Source organism: Myodes glareolus, chromosome X (assembly GCF_982192425.1).
Source record: "Myodes glareolus chromosome X, mMyoGla1.1, whole genome shotgun sequence".
Classification (NCBI taxonomy): domain Eukaryota; kingdom Metazoa; phylum Chordata; class Mammalia; order Rodentia; family Cricetidae; genus Myodes; species Myodes glareolus.
This window is the reverse complement of record NC_142053.1, coordinates 132383802-132407703: the sequence shown is the minus strand read 5'-3', so window position 1 is coordinate 132407703 and position 23902 is coordinate 132383802.

Genomic DNA, 23902 nt, shown 5'->3' with positions numbered 1-23902 from the left:
TCGAACACTGTTTTGAGATAGTCTCTGTGTAGCCCAGATTAACCTCTAACTAATGACTATCTTCTTGCTTCAGCCTCCCAAGTGCTGGATTACAGGCATGCACCACCAGGCCTAGTCAGATACTTTAGATTATTTCTTGTTTCAATTTAAAATAGTTTTTATTTTATGTGTATGGTTGTTTTGCCTGTATGTATGTATGTATGTGTGCCATTAATATCTGGTATCCACAGAGGCCAGAAGGTAGTGTTAGATCTCCTGGAACTGGAGTTACAGACACATTTCTAGGCCACTGTGTTGATACTGGGAACCAAACCTGGGTCCTCTGAAAGAGCAGCTGGTGTTCATAGTGCTCTTGTGTCTGTTAACTATTCCGTGACCTTTTCTCCTTGGTTCTAATCCTGAACTCCTCCAAACTGTTTCACCATTAATGCCCTTTTCGTATTAAGTATTGAAATTCTGGATGAATATTCTTTGGCTCAATCTTCAATCTAAGTCTCTGGTTAATACCCCACCACCCCTGACCCTCTGCTCCAGCTGGGCCTTTGTGAATTCTAGCACTATGAAGATATCTGTGGTCTGACCTTGAATCAGACTCCACACAAAAGTCCTTTGGAGGCTGGAAAGACTGCTCAGAGGTTAAAAGCCCTTGCTGCTCTTCCAGAGGACCCAAGTTTGGTTCCCAGCACCCACATCAGTTGGCTCATAACCACCTGTAACTCCTCTGTCTCCAGTGGACAGTCAGAAGTCTGTCCTTCTGACTTCTGCAGACATGGCATACACATATATAGACATACACACATTTACAAAAGTATAATCTTTTTGTTTTATTTTGGTTTGGTTTTGGCTTTCTGAGACAGGGTTTCTCTATGTAGCCTGGTTGTCCTGGAACTTACTTTGTAGACCAGGCTGGCCTCAAACTCAGAGATCCGCCTGCTTCTGCCTCCCAAGTGCTGGGTCTAAAGTCATGCACCACCAGTTCCCAGCTCATAAAATCTTTTAAAGAAGTATTTTAAAATTTTTGTTTATGTTTTTCATTTTTATTTTATGTATATGAATGTTTTGTCTGTACATGGGTGGACTGGTGCCTATGGAGGTCGCAAGAGAGCATCAGAGTCGCTGCAACAACAGTTACAGATGATTGTGAACCACTGTGTGGGTTCTGGGACTCAAACCTGGGTCCTTTGCAAGAGCAAAGGTCTTGTTAACTAACTATACAGCTACTGCTCCTCTGACATAGCCTTGAACTCAGGCTTTCATTAAATAATCCAGTTTAATGTGGGGGACGGGGTTGTCTCTGCAGACACCAGGGTTGACAGAGTATTGGTTCTTGTGAGGCAAGAAGAAAATCCAGGGCTGGAGAGATGGCTCAGTGGTTAAGAAAGAGCGCTGGCTGCTCTTCCAGAGGGCCTAGGTTCAAGTCTCAGCACCTACGTGCCTGTAACTCCAGTTCCAAGTTTTCTGACCCCCTCCTCTGACCCACATGGGCACTGCACATGCACATGGTGCACAGACACATGCAGAAAAACACCCATAACTGCTGAGCTGTCTCTCCAGCCCCTTATGGTGGTTCTTCTGCCTTCACATTTTGAGTGCTGGGATTGCAAGTGTGAACCACCATGCTTGGTATATTGTTCTTAATTCTCACACCAATGCCCCTACACAGCCTGTAAATAAGATCAAAAAATTAAAAACAAATGTAAAACTCACATTTGACCTTGAAATCTAGGCCATTATAGCATCAATATTCCCAGTCTGTTCTCAAACGAGGGTTCTCTCTCTCTCTCTCTCTCTCTCTCTCTCTCTCTCTCTCTCTCTCTCTGTGTGTGTGTGTGTGTGTTTTTGTTTTTGTTTTTTGTTTTGTTTTTCGAGACAAGGTTTCTCTGTAGCTTTGGAGCCTGTCCTAGAACTTGCTCTGTAAACCAGGCTGGCCTCGAACTCACAGAGATCCGTCCGTCTACCTCTGCCTCCCAAGTGCTGGGATTAAAAGTGTGTGCCACTGGCCTGACGAGGGCTCTCTTTTAAAGTCTTTTCACCATCAATGTCATTTTGGTTCCTTCCTATTCAGAGTCTTTCTTGCTCTTTCTTCTGATTCTTAGCCAAGATTTGTTACGCAAAGAGCTGGTCTAGTAAACTAACACAGCCATTTAATTATTCTAAAATCCTTCCACTCCAGGCTTGTACTTAAACCAGCTCTGGTTTGGACTTCTTGTTAAACTTATGCAGTTATTTTTCTTTCTTTTTTCAGACTGGCTTTGAATTTGTTCTTTTTTAAAAAACTTATTTATTATGTATATAGTGTTCTGCCAGAAGAGGGCACCAGATCTCATAACAGGTGGCTGTGAGCATGAGGTTGCTGGGAATTGAACTCAGGACCTCTGGAAGATCAGCCAATGCTCTTAACTGCTGAGCTATCTCTCCAGCCCCTTATGATGGCTCTTCTGCCTTCACATTTTGAGTGCTGGGATTGCAATGGTATGTTGTTCTTAATTCTCACACCAATGCCCCTACATAGTCTGAATTCAAAGTCCAAACTGTTTTCCTACTCTGGAATCTACTGCCCTCTTGATTAACCTTATTTACATCCAAATGTTTATTGAGTTATCTCCACCCCTTCTTCTGTGGTCTGGTCCCAAGCCATGGTCCCTGCTAACTACTGTTCCATGATTAGCTCCTTAGTTTCAATGTAAAGGTGTACTAACTAGTCCAGCATCAGCACCTGCATCTCATCTAGCTATCCAAACAGAACAATTGTTAACTAATTAAAAATCCTGCCCCTTCTGGGCATGGTGATACATGTATTCAGTCCTAGCACTTAGGAAGTAGAGGCAAGCAGATCTCTATGAGTTCAAGGTCAGTCTGGTCACCCAACCTCAAATTGGAGCCTTTTATTCCATTATCACTGTCTCTCTTGTCCCATAGGTTTTTCCTTCTATTTATTCTCCCTGCCTGCCAGCCTTGCCTATCCTTTCTCCTGCCTAGCTATTGGCCGTTCAGCTCTTATTAAACCATCAGGTGTTTTAGGCAGGCAAAGAATCACAGCTTCACAGAATTATATAAATGCAATACAAAAGAATGCAATATATCCTTGCATCATTAAACATGTTCCACAGCATAAACAAATGTAACACTTCTTAAAACGATATTCCATAACGGGGTAATTTTTTTTTTCTTTTGGCTCACTGAGATCCACCTGCCTTTGCCTCCCAAATGCTTGGGATTAAAGGTTGTGACACCATCACTCCACCAATTGTTTTTTTATTTCTGAAACAGGATCTCTCTTATACCACAGGCTGAGCTGGTATAGCCAAGCATGACCTTGAACTTCTGATTCTCCTTCCACTACCTCCCAAGTGCTGGGATTGCTAGCATGTGCCCCCACATTCATCTTTATGCAGTGCTAGGAATGGAACCCAGGGCATTTATGTGTGCCAGGCAAGCACTCTACTAATGGAAGCCATATCCCCAACTGGCTCTCACTATGCGTAGCCCAGGTTGGCCTCCTCTTTATTGTAGAGCACAAATCCTGGCATATGTTAACTAATCTTACTTTCTGAGTTTTATTATGCGAAGATTTCAAACCTGAGCTTATGGCAAATATCCCAAATGTTAGTAACTTTCTGATAGGAATTCAAATTTAGAGATGAAACTACAGAAGGTGGCAAATTAAAAGTTACTTTTTGGTCAAGCACATACCTTTAATTCCAGCACTTGAGAGGCAAAGGCAAGCGGATCTCTGAGTTTGAAGCCAGCCTGGTCTACATAGTGAGTTTCAGGCCACCTAGGAGACCTTGTCTCAAAAAAAATCTTTAAAAAAATGTTTTGGGCTGGAGAGATGACTTAGCAGTTAAGAGCACTGGCTGCTCTTCTGGAGGACCTGGGTTTAATTTTCAGCACATGACAGCTCACAACAGTTTGTGACTCCAGTTCCAGGAATCTGGCACCCATCCATACACATAAATGCAGGCAAAACACCAATGCACAGAAAAACAAATAATGTTTAAAAATTGTTTAAGTTGCTTCCCTGTGATGCAGTGAGCATATGGAATCAGAATGGTGAAAAGCAGACTCTATCCCAGACTATACATGCCGTGGCAGTCATAAAGCAAGACTGTGGAAAGGGCTGGGCAGCACACAACCCCAGTCGTAGCTCCTGCTACTGGAAGGGGAAACAAGTCTAAGCCAAGAGATAGGCTAGGTGGGTTCCAGTGAAAAGAAGCCTGGTAGTCCTAGCCATGAGCCCACACCCTTCAAAGCCTCCAGTCAGAGTATTTGGTGATGTAGTGGTTCCTACTGCATGACATGATGGTCAGCATTTGAGAAGATGTCCATTCTATCTTTGTCATAACCCAAAGGGCCATGGCCAGGTGCCTTCTCCAGAGGGAGCCTATTGATTAAGATTGAGCTACTCTGAGGTCCAGAAAACAAGGAACAGTCAGTCACAAGACAGGAAACCCTAGGGGACAACCTGCCACAGCCTGTGGATGGGGACAGCTGTGAAGGTCAACCATGGAGGGAGGGGAGTCCTGACTCATGCTTACCCAAAAGCTCAGATGGCAAGGCTGGAGAGATGGCTCAGTAATTAAGAGTGCAAGGGCTGGAGAGATGGTTCAGCCGTTAAGAGCACTGGCTGCTCTTCCAGAGGTCCTGTGTTCAATTCCCAGCACCCACGTAGTGGCTCACAACCACCTATAATGGAATCTGATGCCCTTTTTGTCAGGAAAAAAGTGCACACTGCTCTTGCAGAAGACCTAAGTTTGGTTCCCAGCACCTACATCAGACAGCTCACTGCCTGTAACTCCTGTTCCCACAGGAAACTCACACCCATGACTTCCAAGGCCACCAGTACTCATGAGTGCACAGTGTGCCCACACACATACACACACCTTAAAATAATAAAAAATCTTTTTTTAAAAAATTTGGGCTGGGCGGTGGTGGCGCAGGCCTTTAATCCCAGCCCTCGGAAGGCAGAGGCAGGCGGATCTCTGAGTTTGAGGTCAGTCTGGTCTACAAGAGCTAGTTCCAGGACAAGCTCCAAAGCTACAGAGGAACCCTGCCTCGAAAAACCAAAATAAATAAATAAATAAAATTTGGATGGCAGGAAATTTGACTCAGGCAGTGAAGGGTATAATGGTCAGCATCAGCAGCCCTATTCTCTGTAATTGGGGACAGACCCTGTCACCTTAGGGTAACTGCAGAGACTGATAACCCCGAAGGATCAGCACACGGCCCGACTTCCAGTCCCATCTGACACACAGTTCACTGCTAGTAGGACTGAACTCTGAAACTCCAGCAGACTTGCCTTCTGCAGCCTCGCTCCCTCCATAGAAATATTTAAGGCTTCCATGTGTTTGTGGTTTAGCGGCCACCTGTAGCACTACTGAGGGGTGATGGAGTCTTTAGGAGATAGGGGTAGAAGAAAGATGTTACTCACTGGGTACCTGCCCTTGGTGGGAAGACTGAAACTCTGGTCCCTTACTCTCTCTTGTTTTCCTGTCCCCATGAAGTGAACAGATTTCTTCTGCCACAAACTTTCAGTTTCTTGTGTAGTCACAGACCCAAGCACCAGAGCCAAGGGACCACACACTGACCACCCTGAAACCAGGAGCGGAAATAAGCCCTTTCCCCTATTGTGTTGATTTTCATGTATTTTGTGACGGTGACAGAAAGATACAGCAGTGATCATCAGCTCTCTGTAACTAGATTCTAACTAGATTCTAACTCAGCAAAACAATCATTTATTCAGCAAGAAATTTTTTTTAAAGAACTTTATTTATTTACTATGTATACAGTGTTCTGCCTGTACACCAGAAGAGGGCACCAGTTCTCATTATAGATGGTTGTGAGCCACCATGTGGTTGCTGGGAATTGAACTCAGGACCTCTGGAAGAGCAGTCAGTGCTCTTAACCTCTGAGCCATCTCTCCAGTCCGTCAGCAATAAGTTTTTGACATTTTAAACTTTTAAAAGTCCAATGATTGAACTCAAGTCATAGCAAAACAGACACCTGAGCTTTCCAGTCTGATTATATATACAGCTATATATCCCCCCGACTACAGAATTATTACATCAGCCCTATCAATGACTCCAGAAAAATAGAGCTTTGCATGATTTTGTTCCCATCTTAATATTTTTTTTTTGCCCTTTGGTCAAAAGACCCAAGTCAATCAGCTTCTCTGTTCCTCCAATGAAGGCAAGGAACTACACTGCTTACCTCTTAGTGACCAGGCGTCAGTCCCTCATTTCTGAGCACTCAACCAGACATGTGGACAAGCCTTCCCCATGGCTCTCTGAAGGATCCCCATCAACGCACCATGAACCTGTCCAACCTAGAAGTATCAGGAGAAACAGAAAAACATAAAGGTACAGCCACCCATAAAACACAAGGGGTCTTTTCAAGAGAAGGAATCCTGTTTCCCACTCAGAGAGAAGACTGGCTGCCTTTTACTGGCAGGTAAGTGCCAAATCTAGACAACAAATTTGAGGAATCAAAAACAAGCCAAAATGTGCTCTTTAGCAGGGCCCTGGACGTTAAAATTACTTTGCTCCACGGACTGGCCTACAACTCTGAAAAACAGAGATCCCTCAACTTCATCAAGATCACGCAAATGCAAGTCAAAGCCACACTGAACTATGATTTCAAATGTACCCGAACGGCAAGGACTTAGTGCCTGACACCACACCAGGCTTTGGGGGGAAGGAGTGAGGACATCTAACAGCTGACAAGGTGACATAGTCAATTATCCTCCATTTCCATTGTTTCTCATCTAGAAATTCTCCCTGAAAATATATCAGCAAAATAAAAATATATACTCAAAAGATAAAAAAAAGAAATGTTTAAGGCTTCATATTATCTAATTTTTTTATTTTTTCAAGACAGGGTCTCTCTGTGTAACAGCTCTGGCTGTCCTGGTACTCACTATAGTCCAGGCTGGCCTCAAACTCACAGAGATCCTCCAGCCTCTGCCTCCCAAGTGCTGGGATTAAAGGCATGCACCACCACCCAGCTTTATTTATTTTAAAGATAATATTTATTTATTTATTTATTTATTTATTTTTGGTTTTTCGAGACAAGATTTCTCTTTAGTTTTGGAGCTCGCCCTGGAACTAGCTCTCGTAGACCAGGCTGGCCTCGAACTCACAGAGATCCGCCTGCCTCTGCCTCCCGAATGCTGAGAATAAAGGCGTGCGCCACTACCACCCAGCTTTAAACATAATTTTAATGTAATTCTTTATCGATTCTTTGGGAATTTCACATCATGCACCCACTCACTTCCGGTCCCTCCATATCCTCCTCGCACCCCTGCAGCACCCCCAAAAGAAACCCCAAAATCAATTAAAAACAAAACACACAAAAAATCACCTCACTACTCCCGTCTTTCCAGTACCTCTTCACTCCTCCCAGTGGCACTGAGAACTGCAGTGTGTCATACAGTGTAAAAATCAAATCAGCCTTTTGTCAGGTCAGCCCCACTTACACATGTTCATTGCGATGAGTCATTGGTCTGGTTCAAGTCCTCTGGCTCACCATCCTCACTGGACCCTCACCAAAACTCCTCTCAGACATCCTGCTGTTGGCTGGAGTCATGGAGATCCTGTGGTTATTGTTAAGCAGGACATACTCCAGCAGGTCACAGATGTTGCAGATGATAGGATGGAACAATAGAAGGCCCAGGATGTGGATCTGTCTGGGTGGTAGCTGACTGGTTGGTCCAGGCTGCTGGGACCACCCCTCTCAGGCAAGGTGTAGAGACAGCTCTCCTAGGCTCATGCCACAGGGGCCAGCCCTCCTGCTGCAGTGTCCAACAGTGGCATGTCCAACTACCCCGGGGCAGTGAGGGGCAGGGCCGGCCCAGCAAGGCCCTAAGATTTCAATGTGCATGGTTCCTATGACCCCCCTATGGCATCATCACAGACCCCAGCTACAGCAGGACCACAGATTCAGATATGGCCCTTGGTAGCAGTTTGGGCCCAGATGTCACCGTTGCCCCGGTGGTAGCACAGGTCACCCAGATCAGTATGGCCTTGATGGCAGCAAGGCTCTCAGACACCAACATGGTCTCAAGTGGTTGTCCAGACTCCAGGCATGCACATCTCTCAATGACAACAGAAGCCACAGGCATCCACCCAGGTGGTGGTCCAGACCCCCAGCATCAGTACTGTCCTTGACAGCACCAGGAGCCATGGACATCAACACAGACCCTAGCTGCAGTAGGACCACAGACCCAGACATGGCCCTCAGCAGCATCCCAGGTCCAGACAGCACTATGGCCCCAGGTGACAGCTCAGGCCGCTCAGATTGACATGGCCCTGGCAGTGGCACAGCACCTGGATGCCAAAATGGCCAGAGGATATGACCCAGACTCTGGGCATCCATGTGGCCTTTGGTGGCACTGCAGGCCATGGACATCAACGCAGACCCCAGCTGTGTTAGGACCATGGACCCAGACGTGGCCCTCATCAGCATCCCAGGCTCAGGGGTCATAGTGGCCCCAGATGGCAGTGCAGGTCACTCAGATCGGCATGGTGCCCTAGGCAGGCTGCATGGTATTTAAAAGCAGATCTCATTGCTGTGTTTGCTTCCCTAGTTCCCAACAAACTGGGAAGTCTCTGGACTGTGAGAGAACCTGTTCCGTCCACAGGTTGCAAAGCCAAGTGTGGCCATCAGAGGCTCCTGCTATGCACAGAGAGGTAGCTTCTAAGGAGAAGATAGATGTCAACATCTGACACTTGGCCAGTGTAGACTTGGTACCAACCTAAATGGTATGGAAGTCAGGAAATTTCCAAAACATCAACCACCCCTCTCCACCTGCAGACGCCATTAGAGGACCCAGACAGATGCTACGTCGGGCCTCCTCTTCTTTTACCCAACATCCAACCTTTTTTGCTTCTTTATTTTCCCTTTTTCTGTGATTTTGTATTATTTCTATTTCATATTTTAGTCTGATGTTTTTATTTGTATTCATCTTCTAACGTCTAATTTGTTTGCATATTTTTCCTTTGTTATGCGATTTTTTTTGGCACTGGAGATTAAACTCAGGGCTTCTCACATGCTTGGTTAGCCCTCCACTACTAAGCTATATAGCAAGACTTTTTTTTGTAAATATTTATTTATTTATTGTGTATACAATATTCTTTCTGCGTGTATGCCTGAAGGCCAGAAGAGGGCACCAGACCTCATTACAGATGGTTGTGAGCCACCATGTGGTTGCTGGGAATTGAACTCGGGACCTTTGGAAGAGCAGGCAATGCTCTTAACCACTGAGCCATCTCTCCAGCCCTATAGCAAGACTTTTTAAGATTTATTTATTATATATACTGTTCTGCCTGCATATACACCTGCAGGCCAGAAGAGGGCACCAGATCTCATTACAGATGGTTATGAACCCACCATGTGGTTGCTGGCATTGAACTCAACCGCTGAGCCATCTCTCCAGCCCTAGTCAGACTTTTTTATGTTTTTCTTTTGAAACAGGGTCTTGTTAACTTGCACAGCCTGGAGTTGAATTCACTCTCAAGGTTTGGCAGGCCTTGAACTTGTAATCTTCCTTCAGAGCACTTGATTTCAGCAGGCTCATTCCTGTCTCAGGGTATTTAAGGCTGAATGGGATGGGTTACAGGCCTGTGCTGCCAGGTCTGGCTGCTATCATGTTCTTTAATCTCTTACTCTTTTTTCCTCTATATTTATTACATTATTTTTATTTAACCTCAATCCCCCACGCCTTTTCCTGTCTCCTTCCTTGATTTCATTCATTTACTACTTTCACCCCAAGTAACTTTTTTTTCTTTTTTAGATTTTTTTTTTGAGACAGGGTTTCTTTGTGTAGCCCTGGCTGTCCTGGAACTCGCTCTGTAAACCAGGCTGGCCTTGAACTCACAGAGATCCCACCTGTCTCTGCCTCCCTGGGCAGGGCTGGGATTAAAGGCGTGCACCACCACCGCCTGGGTCCCAAGTAACTTTTAATATTATAGCATAGTCTATATTGTCATTTCTGTTCAGGTGGTTGGTGGTACCTGGCTTTAAGCGGTTTTGATTGTATGTATCTTCTCTGGTCTGGTGTTGTTATCATAGTGATTTTCTCCTTTCTGAGTATTGTTTGGGACTGAGTCCCTGATGCAGAATCCACTAGATAGTCTGTAGATAATGGTCTGTGGAGGTCCAAAAATGTGAGCCTATTTCCACCTTGTCTGAAGGTCAGAGAGTTTTACCTTGTTCACAGTTGTTGACAACAAGTGTGTCTACACATCCTGACCTAGGGTGTGGTTACTTGGTCATTTTGACATAAAGATGGTCCACTTGAGTTCTGGGGATTGACAACTGCTGTAACATCTGGCTGGTCCCTCTGTCCAATCTTTAATCTTCAAACTTATGAGCCAGCCTTCTTTCCTTCTTCCTCCATTCCTTCGTTTCCTTCTTTTCATTCCTTCCCTTTTTAGCAAAGATCTCTCCATGTAGTCCAGCCTTGCTTCTTAGTCTTGGGCTCCACCACTCCTCGGGTATCAGTCTCACGAGTGGCTGAGATTACAGGCACCAGCCACTGCTCCCGGCTTGATTCTTCTCCCGTGGCTTCTGCATCCCTTTTTGTCCTTTCTGGTTCCTTTTCATGGCTCTGGAAATGCCTTGACAACACATTGCCACGCAGTTTTGCAGCTTTCTTCTTGCTTGACCTCATTGCTTGAGATGCCTCACGGATTACTCTTGGTGGCAGTGTTGCCCTAGAAACGGGAAAAGCTTTGCAATCCTTCACCCACTCCTCAAATTGACGTTCTCTCTTCCCACCCTCCGGGTCTGAAAAAAATGCCAGGAAAGCAGGCAGGCTGGGGGGATTGGGAGTCAGTAGGAGGGCAGCTCCTGTGGATAGCAGCTTTGTTCCTTTAAATTTGAAATCATTACAGATCCAAGCTGCCGAGCCTCCTAGGGTGTCTTTTGTAGAGTTGCATTGCCCTTTGTTCGAGCCCAGTAGGTGTCCCTGTGATCAGGTGGTCAGATTAAGGAGACCAGTCTCAAAGCAGAGCACCATGAATACTGGGACCCCAAGGCCTGCAAGAAGTCATCATTGGCCACCCAGCCACAAGGTCCAGGGCCTCCATGCCTTCCAATTTTCAAGTGTCCACTGCTATTTGATGACTCCAGACATTAGGCCAGTGGTCCTCAAAGTGGGGTCCTCAGGAAGACTGCATCTGCATTACTGGGGAAGGCTTTGTTTTGGTTTGGTTTTGGTTTCCAGACAGGGTTTCTCTGTGTAGCTTTGGAATCTCCCCTGGAATCGCCCACCTCTGCCTCCCGAGTGCTGGGATTAAAGGCAGCTAGCTTCTATTCTCTAAATAGACAATATGTGGATGGACACTGCCCACCCAAGGGACTCTGATGGGTGCTAAAGTTTAAAGACCACTGTGCTAGCACTGATAAAGTTAAATAATCTCATAGCGCCCATATTGTTCCAAATACTGTTCACACAGACATGCACACGTCCAGGAAGAGTGTGTGTGAGCTTATCTCCCATGCCCACCTGTGCCTGTGTGCCGCACATGTAGTCCAGTGGGAGGGACCTGAGGGATACTTGTCACCATTAGGAAGAAAGCCCTTTACCCTACTGTTATATAGTCTTCTGTTGTTTCCTGTTTCGTTTTTTTTTTTTTTTTTCAAATATAGTGTCTTCTTGTCTCCTTACAAAAGTCATCCACAGCCGGGCGGTGGTGGTACACACGTTAAAGCCCAGAATTTGGGAGACAGAGCAGGTGAATCTCTGAGTTCGATCTTCAGAGAGAGTTCCAGGAGAGCCAGGGCTATATACAGAAACCCTGTCTTGGGGGGAAGGAAGTAATCCATGCCACCTTCAAGTTGGGTACTTTTAGTTTTTGTTACTCTTTTTGAGACAAGGTTTCTCTCTGTAGTCCTGGCTGTTCAGGAACTTAATATGTACACCAGACTGGCCTTGAACTCAGAAAGATCCTCCTGCCTCTACCTCTTGAGTGCTGGAATTAATGGCACGTGTCACCAAACCCCTACTTTCAAGTATTTTAGGGAAGAAAACTTGCTCTGGGAATATGACTCAACAGGTAAATTCAGAACTCAGGATGCAAACCCAGAACTGAAAAACAAAGCCTACGTCTTAGACACAAAGGACACATAGAAACCCAATTCTCTCCCCCTGCCTTCCCCCCTCCCGTGTGTGTGTGTGTGTGTGTGTGTGTGTGGTATTCCCAGGGCTTTACACACACAAGGCAAGCATCAGCCACTGAAGTGGAAAGATACACTTTGAATGCAGGCAGTCTCTTCTTAGTTGCTACCGCTGTTACGGTACCAGAACATGATGAGTTTCGGTAGTCATAAACTTGTTAAGCACCTGAAGGCCTTTACATACTCCTATACAGTAGGCCCAATGGGAAATTGACACCAAAATTTCCAAATTGTGGCTCTAAGAACTCAGGAGGCCTGGGAAACAGATAGCGCTCTGGCCAGTTCAGTTATCAACTCCTGCCACGACTGGCAGGCTCACGTTATACTAAGAGGACAGATTGGGTGTTTAGGATGCTAAAAATGCATGTGAAGATGAGCAAATCAGAACAAAGCAGGGAAACGCTCAACTCTACCGAAAACTAAATTAAGCGAGCTGGGCCATGGTGACACAAGCCTTTAACCCCAGCACTCGGGAGGCAGAGGCAGGCAGATCTCTGTGAGTTCAAGGCCAGCCTCGTCTACAAGAGCTAGCTTGTGGGACAGGCACCACAGCTACAGAAAAACCCTGTCTTGAAAAACTAAAATAAATAATTCGTCATCATCATCATCATCATCATCGTCATCACTGTTATCATCATAGCTTCTAAAACCCGTTAGGAAAAATGATGCCTTTAAAATTGGTTTCTTGTTCCTAAATTAATAACTAGAGAGCTAAGTCATCAATAATTTTTCTGGTGATCTGCCCATCATCCTCTGTAGATGGAGGGGAAGGACAATTACTCTGTCCTGTTGTTTGACATAAGACTGGGATACAGTTGCAGCACAAAGTGTTTGTGGATAGAATAAATTTAGATTATCCGGATGTAACCCATTCTATAATGTGTGCAAGTGTTTCCCTCTTGCTCAGGGTTGATCGTAGGTTTTTATATGATCTCATCATTAATATAGGATTAATATAGGATATTTGGTTGTTGAAGGTCCACATTTCACTTGCCAAATCATTCCACTCTATTAGTATTCTTCTCTTGAGGATCTAGAACATGGTTCCATGTTCCACACAAACAGGCCCTGTGTGTGTGTGTGTGTGTGTGTGTGTACACTGTAGACACATATTTGTCCGTCAGAGAAAGGCCATACAAAGCTCGTACAACTCGTACAACTGTCAAAAGTCTTCCAGCTAGGGGGTTGGAGAGATGGCTCAGTGGTTAAGAGCATTACCTGCTATTCCAAAGGTCCTGAATTCACATGGTGGCTCACAACCATCTGTAATGAGGTCTGGTGCCCTCTTCTGGCCTGCAGACATACACACTGACAGAATACTGTATACATAACAATAAATAAATAATTTTTTTAAAAAAAAAAGTCTTCCAGCTCATTTCTTCTGGAGATTCGTTCAGCTTGGTTCATCTTTCTGCCTGTAAGATAGAGGCATCTTTCAATTTCCTGTTAAAGTTAAGTTTCTATAAAAATGTGAATTGTTGTCAGAAGGTCTTGGTGTACACCTTTAATCCCAGCACTCAGGAGGCAGAGGCAGGTGGATCTCTGTAAGTTTGAGGCCAGTTTGGGCCAGCCTGGTTTACAGAGCTAGTTCCAGGACTGCCAGAACTGTTACACAGGGAAACCCTGCCTTGGGAAAAAAAAAGTAAGTTTTTTTTTTTTTGTAAGAGGAGAGATGCCCCAGCCACTTAGTACCAGCAAGCTGCTGAAGCAGATTTTCTTTTTACATTATTAGCATTAGTATTGGTAGTGTGCGTGTGCGCTTGTGTGTGTGCGTGTGTGTGCACTCATGTATTTATGCTGCTGGGACTGATCTGAAGAGCCTCATGATGCTAGAAAAGCATCCTACCAGTCACATTCCCAGCCTCTCCAATTTATTTTACATGTTTTATATTTATTCATTTATTTTTGTGTATTTATGTGTCTGCATGTAGAGTGTGTGAGTGCATGTGCCAAAGTGTGTGTGGAGCTGAGAGAAACACTTCAAGGAGTTGGGTCCTTCCATCACGTGTTTCCAGAGATTGAAGTCAGGTCATCAGACTTGGCAAAAAGCACCTTTACCAACTGAACTATATTGCTGGACCTAATTTTAATATTATGAACCTGGTTCTGAAACCAATTGAAATTTTTAAACTGCTCTTTGGAGTTTATAATAGAATGGACGAATATATTAAAATACGCAGCTATTTTTAAAAAATTTCTTTTATGTGAATTGGTGTTTTGTCTACATGTGTGCTGGGAGCTTAAAATACCACTCAGCTCTAGTTCTTATTGTTTGTTTGCTTTTTTAAAATTTATTTTTATTTTTTCAAGACAGGGTTTCTCTGTGTCCTAGAACTGTAGTTACACATGGTTGTGAGACAGTATGTGAGTCCTAGGCATTGAATGTGGGTTCTCTGAAACAGCGGCTGCTATGTCATCTTTCCATCCCCTAAATGAGCAGGTTTTAGAGTTTCTATCTTCTGTTTCTGTTGCTGTTGCTGCTGTTGTTTTTCGAGACAGTCTCTCTGTGTAGCCCTGGCTGTTCTGGAACTAGCTATTGTAGACCAGGCTGGCCTCAAACTCACAGAGATCAACCTGCCCCCACCACCCAAGTGCTAGGTTTAAAGTTGTGTGCCACCACCACCCCGCTAGTTTTTTTTTAATTGATAAATGTAAATTGTATTAGTTATGTGTGTGAAAGATGTATGCAATATGACATATGTATGAAGGTCAGAGGACAGCTCGTCAGTTTTCTCCTTCCATCTTGTGATCCAGGAATTGAGTCCAGGTCATCAAATTTATTATTATTCCTTTTAAGATTTATTTATTTATTATGTACACAGTTTTCAGCCTCCATGTATGCCTGCAGGCCAGAAGAGGGCACCAGATCTCATTACAGATGGTTGTGAGCCACCATGTGGTTGCTGGGATTTGAACTCAGGACCTCCGGAAGAGCAGTCAGTGCTCTTAACCTCTGATCCATCTTTCCAGCCCGTCATCAAATTAACATAGCAAGTGCTGAACCATTTCACTAGCTCCACATAGGCAATTATAATTGATTGTCTTTTTCCTCCCTGCATCATGAAGGATGCTGTTTGTATCTTTTAAATTAGACAGAACCTTCAATTTGGTTGTTCAGACCAATAATTAGATTTTAAAATTATATGCCATGTATCGCCTTAGTATGTCTTCCAGATTCTCCTTTTTAAATTTTTTTTTATTTATTATGTTTACAGTGTTCTGCCTGCATGTATTCTTACAGGCCAGAAGAGGGCACCAGATCTCATTACAGATGGTAGTGAGCTACCATGTGGTTGCTCAGAATTGAACTCTGGCAGAGAAGCCAGTGTTAACCTCCGAACCATCTCTCCAGCCCTGTTGATACTCTTTTAGTGAAAGTTTGTATTTGCTTTCCCTTTTTTTTTCTGGTTTTAGGGATCAAACCAGGGCATTGTGAATTCAGTATACTGAGCCACATCCATATCCCTTATATCTCCTTTAAAAGTCTCTTTTGAGACTGCGTGGTGGTGGTATACTCTTTTAATCCCAGTACTCAGGAGGCAGAGACAGGCAAATCTCTGAGTTCGAGGCCAGCCTGGTGTACAGAGTGAGTTCCAGGTCAGCCAGGACTACATAGAGAAACCCTGTGTCAAAAAAACTGAAAAAAAATTGGCAAATGTAGGCCACAGGATCGATCTTGGTGGCTGCCTGGTCTCCTAGTATGCATTAGGTCCTAGGTTCAATCTCTAATACTTAAAGAAAACATAGAAAAAAAACAATAAATCAGTCACAAATTTACAAGTAAGGGTATTTCAAAATGTTTTACATTGCCAAGTTTGGTGGCACACACTTTCAATATCAGCACAGTAGGCAGAAGCAGGTGGATTTTTGTGAGTTCAAGGTCAACTTGGTTTACATAGCCAGTTCCAGACCAGTGGGGACTACAGAGATCCTTTATGAAAAACAAACAACAAGATGAAAATTGTGTCGGCTGTAAAAGTAGACAACTGTCGACAATAAACTTTTAGCGATTTCTAAAGGAAACACTTTTTAAATAATTATTTTTTATATTTAATGAATTGGTGTTTTGGTATATGTATGTCTGTGTGGAGGCGTCAGATCTTTGAGTTAGAGACAGTTGTGAGCTACCATGTGGGTGCTGGGATTTGAACCCAGGTCCTCTGGAAGGGCAGTCAGTGCTCTTAACCGCCAAGCCATTTCTCCAGCCCCTAAAATGCTTTTCTTACTTTTTGATTACATTTATATTTTTATGTATTTGGAGGGAAAAAGTTTACTAAATTTTGTTTCAGAAATTGTACCAGAAAATTCTTATTTTCAAAGTCCACAGAGAAGACTTTTGTTTGTTTATTTGGTTGGTTTTTTAAGACAAGGTTTCTCAATAGCTACGTATGGAGCCAGTCCTGGAACTCACTGTGTAGATCAGGCTGGCCTCGAACTCACAGGGATCCTCCTCCCTCTGCCTTCCAAATGCTGGGATTTGTTGGCATGCACCACCACTGCCTGGCAAGATAAAACATTTCTGAAGTCCACATTTTAATTCTTTTCAGATTCATCCTGACTAAGCAATATTTTAAGTATTGAGAATAGTTTCTTTCTTGTGCTCCCATTCCTTGAGAAGCAAATGGATGTTGACAGTCCAGATACAGGTGTTCTTTGGGCCTTTGGAACTAGACCTTATCATGCCTGAGGTCCAAACCTCCTTGGTGTCTTCAGTCGGAGTTCGCTTACAGGGTTGGCAGGACTACTCATCAGTGCTGACAGGAACCTTCTCCTCTTTACCACCATGTTTCACCCTTCTGCTTTGGTTTTGGTTTTTTGAGACAAGGTTTCTCTGTATCTTTGGAGCCTGTCCTGGAACTAGCTCTTGTAGACCAGGCTGTTGTTTGTTTTTCCAGACAGAGTTTCTCAGTGTAGCCTGTTCTGGAGCTCTTGTAGACTAGAATGGTTTTGAACTCAAGAGATTCTCTTGCCTGTGCCACCCACCAATGCACTGTGCGTGTGAGGCCAGCGTGGTATACAAGAGCTAGTTCCAGGTCAGGCATCAAAACCACAGAGAAACCCTGGCTTGAGAAAGTAATCAGGGCTCACTGAGAGATTTACAGTGTTTGAGGAACAAAACTTCTACTGAACCTGTTCTCAGAGAACCAAGCAATACTTGTTTTTGTTTGCTTTTTGTTTTTTCGAGACAGGGTTTCTCTGTAGTTTTGGTGCCTATCCTGGAACTTGTTCTGTAGACCAGGCAGGCCTCGAACTCATAGAGATCCGTCTACCTCTGCCTCCTGAGCGCCACTTTAAAAAAAAAAAAAAAGAAGGAGAAGAAGAAGAAGAAATTGATTTGTTTGGCCAGGCTGACTGTGAATTTGTGTGCCCTAACAGGTTTAGAGAACAAAGCCTTAGGTGAATGTACTAAAACAGTCATCAGCAAAACTCTAAACCCTGGTGTGCAAGCTTACTAATTTCCGACAATAAACAAGTACCCTCTGCTGATCCTTTACCCACGACCGATTTTACACACTAAGGTGGTATTTGAACCCACGATCCCAGTTCCTTAAAGCCCGGCTTTCCTACGATGCCTACCACTGCGCATGCCTAGAAGCAGTTCCGGGAACCCGGCGCAAGGGTGGGGGTGGAGCTACGTTATTCCCAGGACCCCGCAGCCGCAGAAAGCAGTCGACCCCGAGCACGGCCGGCGACCAATCAGAGCCCACCGGGGCAGCGCCTCAGCCAATGGCCTGCGCGAAGGCCTTGGGAGCGGGTTCCACATGGTTCGAGGGGTCGCAGGAAAGCGGGCAAACGTGGCGGGTGGGATAGCGGCGTCCCGCTGGCCCGATAGTGCCGTCCGCTAGCGCAGAGTGGAGGGAAGCAAGCCCGGACGGGGTTTTGGGGTGAGCGGATGGTGGCCATCTGCGGCCGAGACGCCGCTTCCCCGTTTGCCTCGCTCCTCCGCCACGGACAAGTGGAACGTCCCAAGATGGCCGCGCCCCCAGGGGCTCGAGCCGGGCGGCGGCTCCCGAGTTCCCCCCATGTCCGACATCCACGTGGTTCAGTCCACGCCGCCGCGATCCTCGGCCCAGATGGTCCCCTCGGGTCACACGCAGTGGTTTGGGCCGAGCTAGCGTCACAGGGCTTGGAGTGGCTACTTCCTTGAGCACGAGTTGTTAGGGTGGGTACAGTCCTGAGACTGCAAACATTTGAAAGGGAACACGTGCTGGAGCGACCTGGTTTTTCACTTTTGAGACAGGGTCGCACATTCTATATTGTCCAAACTGGCTTCTAACATCCTGTGTTGGCCAGATTGACCTAAAACTCAAGGAGATCCTCCTGCTACCCTGCTGAGCATTGGGGTTACAGGAGTGATCGACAGGGTGGGAGGGGCTTGGGAGAATACTGAACGTCACTCAGATATTTCATAAAAATAACAATAACCCACCTGGGCTACATACACTTGTGATCCCAACACATAGCAAGTTTGAAACCAGTCTGGGTTACATAAGCCTGCCTCAAATAATGATGATGATTTATAATTATATAATAGTATAATTATTATTTTAAAAATAATTATAACCTGCCAGACTTTGCCCACATCTTCATTACATTACATTCATCTCAATGACCTTTGCTACAATTATTTTCTTTCCTGTGGAAGAGGGAACTGAAGGACTCAGAGCTCACCAGAAAGGACACTAATGACTTGAGCTGGAGCTGAACCTAGAGCCATGTTGGATGGCCCCAAATTTTGCTTCTAACTCACTAGCTATCGAGCTGTGTGTGTGTGGTGCTCAAGATGGACCGTAAGGCCCCTGAAACGTTAGGCAATCACTCTACCACAGCATTCCATCCTCAGTCCAGCACCAAATCATCCTTATCTCTACAGATGTTTTCAGTCCCCTGTCACCCTGAAGGGTCTCCAGCCAGCCTGGGCCTGTCAAACATGGCTCTGGCAGGCCTTGCCCTTCTCCCCCATTCCCTCTGCCTTGCTAAAACCCAGTAGATGACATTCCTAAAGCTAGCCACCAAGGTCTATTACCCTATTTGGTCAGTTCCTACTCCTGAAGCTGACTACCAAGGTCCAGCATTCAAAGTATTAAATCCACAACTAAAGGCCCCCTTTGGCCACCTATTAATCAACATACTCAATTAAAATTAAACACCTCATCCTTACACAGGTTTCCTCTTTTACCTTTATAACTTCCATTTGCCTGTGTGCCACATCTGTCTCCCCTCTGTCCTGAGGCAGTCCTTTGTCCCTCTGAAACCAATACCCTTGCTCCCTTTCTCTTGTCCCCTTCTCCCTTGTCCTTTCTCCTGTCTTTGTCTCTCATTTCCTGCCCTCTGTTCTTCGGGGGCAAATAAATCTCCTTTGTGCTGAGAACGTGCTGTGGGGGTCCTGAACTGATACTTTTCCTTTCACAGCCCACCAGGACTCAGGACTTCCAAAACACCCACTTGCTGGTGGCCTCAGGCAACATCTTAGTAGTAAATTTTGCCATTTCAGCCTCAGCTGCTTCTTAAGTACCTACTCTGGGTTTGAGGTATGACAATCGGGACCTTTTGGGCAACATTTTTCCAAAATACAATCATTCTTTGTTTTTAATTTTTTTCTTTTGATATAAACTCTCACTACATAGCCTTGGCTTGTCTGAAACTCACTGCATACAACAATGTGATCTCAAGCTTCTGGCAATCCTCCTCCTTCAACCTCCTGAATGCTAGCATTACATTCATGTACCACCATACTTGACTCCTCCCTTGGCATTTGTCAATGGTTTAGTTCCATGCCTCCACTCCGGCAGATCCCCAACTCCTCAAATGCTGGTCTCTTTTTCTATAAAATGGTATAGTGCTTCCATATGCCCGTCTCACATCCTGCAGATTACCTATAATACCCGATACAATGTAAATAGTTGATAAAGTGTTCTTTTTCTTTGGGAGAAATGTCAATAAAATATCTGTCGATTATCATCAAGAAAAATCACAGGTCTCCTCTTAAAGAAAGTAGGAGATAGTTTGTTCTGAAGCCATTTTGAATGATTATGGCCTGGAAACACAGATTTAGGTTAGCCCAACATACATGTTCCAATGTGGAAGCAGTTTCACCAAATTTAAACTTTTTTGTGCGTGGGGGAGGGATTGAGACAGGGTTTCCCTGTGTAGCTTTGAAATGTATCCTGTAACTCACTCTGTAGACCAGGCTGGTTTCAAACTCACAGAGATCCATCTGCCTCTGCCTCCCAAGTGCTGGCATTAAAGGCCTGTGTCACCAAATTTTATAATTTTATAGAACAGACAGTCATAAATCAAGACAAATTTAAAATACATTGCCGAGTACATCAGAAAGGCAGGTGCAGCAAGATAGGAGAGGCTTTTCTACAGGCCCAAGATGCTATCTGATGGCATTCCTAGATTTTAGCTTGGGGAAAACTATCAGGCTGCTTTATCAGTAGATTCCAAAGGTTTGGCTTTTTTTTTCCCAGACAGGGTTTCTCTGTAGCTTTGGAGCCTGTCCTGGAACTAGCTCTTGTAGACCAGGCTGGCCTCAAACTCACAGAGAGATCCACCAGCCTCTGCCTCCCGAGTGCTGGGATTAAAGGAACGCACCACTGCCTCCCGAGTGCTGGGATTAAAGGAACGCACCACCACTGCCCAGCACCCAGAGGTTTTTTATCTTTTAATCACAGAATGTGAGTTCTAACATAAAAGGGGGCAAGGAATGACTGCTCCAGGAGCTGAGACTAGTCCAAGGGAAGATATTCCAACCTCTTCACATCACTGGACCTTCATCCAGCCAAGCAGTCTCTGGAGACACAGTTTCTTTTTAATTTTTTAATTCATTTTTCATCTTTAATATTTATTTATTATGTATACAATATTCTGTCTGCATGTGTGCCTTCATGTCAGAAAAGGGGACCAGACCTCATTACAGATGGTTGTGAGCCACCATGTGGTTGCTGGGAATTGAACTCAGGACCTTTGGAAGAGCAGGCAATGCCCTTAACTGCTGAGCCATGTCTCCAGCCCGAGACACGGTTTCTTGTAGGAATTCTTATTTACACTATAATTAACACAGAAGCAGGCTTTTTCTTTTTGGTTTTGCTTTCATTTACTTTATTTTTCATGTATTTTAGACCCTTGATTGGTTAAATTCACAGATTTGGAAGGCCAATTGTAAAAGAAACTAAGTACAATCTATTACTAGAAACAGGAAAAAGCTGGGAACGGTGTGCCCACCTGTCATCCCAGCAATTGGAAGGCCGAGGGAGAAGGATCATTGGGAGTTTGAGGGCAGTCTGAGCTATACAGAAGGAAGATTCTACTTCAAAAACCAAAAACAAAACAACAGCAAAATCAAATCTTGAATCCCAGCACTCAGGTGGCAGAGGCAGGCAGATCTCTGTGAGTTCTAGGCCAGTCTGGTCTACAGAGTGAGTTGCAGGACAGACAGGGCTACACAGAGAAATCCTGTCTCAAAAAACCAAAAATAGGGACTGGAGAGATGGCTCAATGGTTAAGAGCACTGGCTGCTCTTCCAGAGGTCCTGAGTTCAACTCCCAGCGACCACATGGTGCCCTCTTCTGGCATGCAGGCATACAAGGAGGCAGAATGTTGTATACATAATAAATAGATCTTTAAAAATAAACCAAACAGAAAATCCCAGCAAAATAAAACAGGAAGCAGTTCACCTGGAGGCCCTGGGGCTAGAAGCCAGAGGTAATGCTGGAGCACCAGGTGGTATCTCCAGTTCTTGGGTTCCTGGTGTTCACTATATTGCTAAGCAGTGGTTTAGAAGTTCTGCTGACAGGTGTGATGGACTTGCGTTAGTCCGCCCAGTCCAGAACAACCAGAAAAGTTGGACTAAGGTTTCTGTTTTTTAGGAGAACAACTCACCCTTGAGGGCACCATCTCCTGCAGTTTTGACAGCCAATACAGAAGAATAATAGCCAACAGGGGCCAGATATTAAAAGAAAGTAGTTTTGAAGTATTGGTGCAAGTCGGTGGAAGAACTCAATAATGTGGACAGTATGATAAATGATACTAAAAGAATTAATGAATCATTATATTCCAGAGAGCGCATTCTGTTGGGGCCTAAAAATAAGAAATAATTTTGGTTTGTTTTTCATTTTTGTAGAGAAAAAGTATAAATTTTAATTCTATCTGCTACTTACACACAAAACAAAAACACAACCATGGTTAGTTTTCTGTTTTTTGAGACAGGGCTTCACTGTTGGCCTGGCCTTGCACTCACAGAGATCTTCTTGCCTCTGCCTCCCAATTAAAGGTTTGTGCCAACACACACAGTCAGAAACACAACTATCAAATGTCAGTTTAAAAAATACGAACTGGCTGAAGTATAGAGATTTAACATGATGTAATGTAAAGGGGGCAGCTCTTGGGGCTCCTTATTGCCTCTGTCACAACAGAGAACTGAGGAGGAGCAGGAGAACTGACTTTAATTTGCATGCCTGTGCGTGTTTTGCCTGCATCTATGCCTATGCATTATGTGTGCGCCTAGTGTCCAGGGAGGACAGATCCTCCATGATTGGATCCTCTAGAGTTGGAGTTCCAGAAGCTTGTGAGCTGCCAGCTGGAAGCTGGAAGAGCAGCCAAAGGAGACTTGTATCTTGGCCTGTGAGTGGTTCCTCAGCTTTAGGAAGCATTTCTCACAGAGAACGTTTTCTCACAGCCCACCCCTCCCAACTTTGTAAGCTCAGGCTGTTTGTGCCGCAGTCTCCCTTTCAGGACAATTTTAGTAACAATTGTGCCTTTCCCAAGGGGCTGCCTGGCAATAGTGAGTGAGCTAACCACACACTGTATTTTTCAAAGGTTCCAGAAAAGCAAAGCAAAACAAAATCTGGGACAAGTTTCTCTCTGACCTAAGACACGTCATCAAACTAAACATTATTAATCCTCCCATATATTCCTCCAACATATTTTTTTAAAATTTATTTATTTATTATGTATACAATATTCTGTCTGTGTGTCTGCCTGCAGGCCAGAAGAAGGCATTAGATCTCATTTCAGATGGTTGTGAGCCACCATGTGGTTGCTGGGAATTGAACTCAGGACCTTTGGAAGAACAGGCAATGCTCTTAACCACTGAGCCATCTCTCCAGCCCCATATTTTCTTTTTGAGACAGGGTTTCATGTAGCCCAGGTCGTCCTTTAATTCACTATGTAGCTGTGGTTGACCTTGAACCCCTGATCCTACCTCTCTTTTCCAAATTTTTGGACTGTATGTGTGTGCCACCATGCCCAGCAAGCATACTTCTTGAGTTTCTAGTTTGTACCAGTTTCTAGAAATATGCTTACTAGAGAAATTCAATGTGTACTATTAAGATTGTTTTCTTGCTATTCATGGGAGACCTGCCCTTTCCTAAACAGAAATGAAGGAGTGGATTGTGGGTCGGGGGAAAGCTGGCAGGAGAGGAGGGAGGGGAACGGTGGCCGGGAGGTTAAAGAAAGAAACCAGGCGGTGGTGGCACACACCTTTGATCCTGGCACTCTGGAGGCAGAGGCAGGAGGATCTCTGTGAGTTCAAGGCCAGCCTGGTCTACAGAGTGAGTTTATAGGACAGGCTCCAAAGCTACACAGAGAAACCTTGTCTCGAAAAACCAAAAAGAAAGAAGAAAGAAAGGAGGAAAGGAAGGAAGAAAAAGATGAGAGAGCTCTGGTAAGTAGAATGCTTGCTTGTCACAGAAGCCCACCACATAAGACATAGTGGCACATG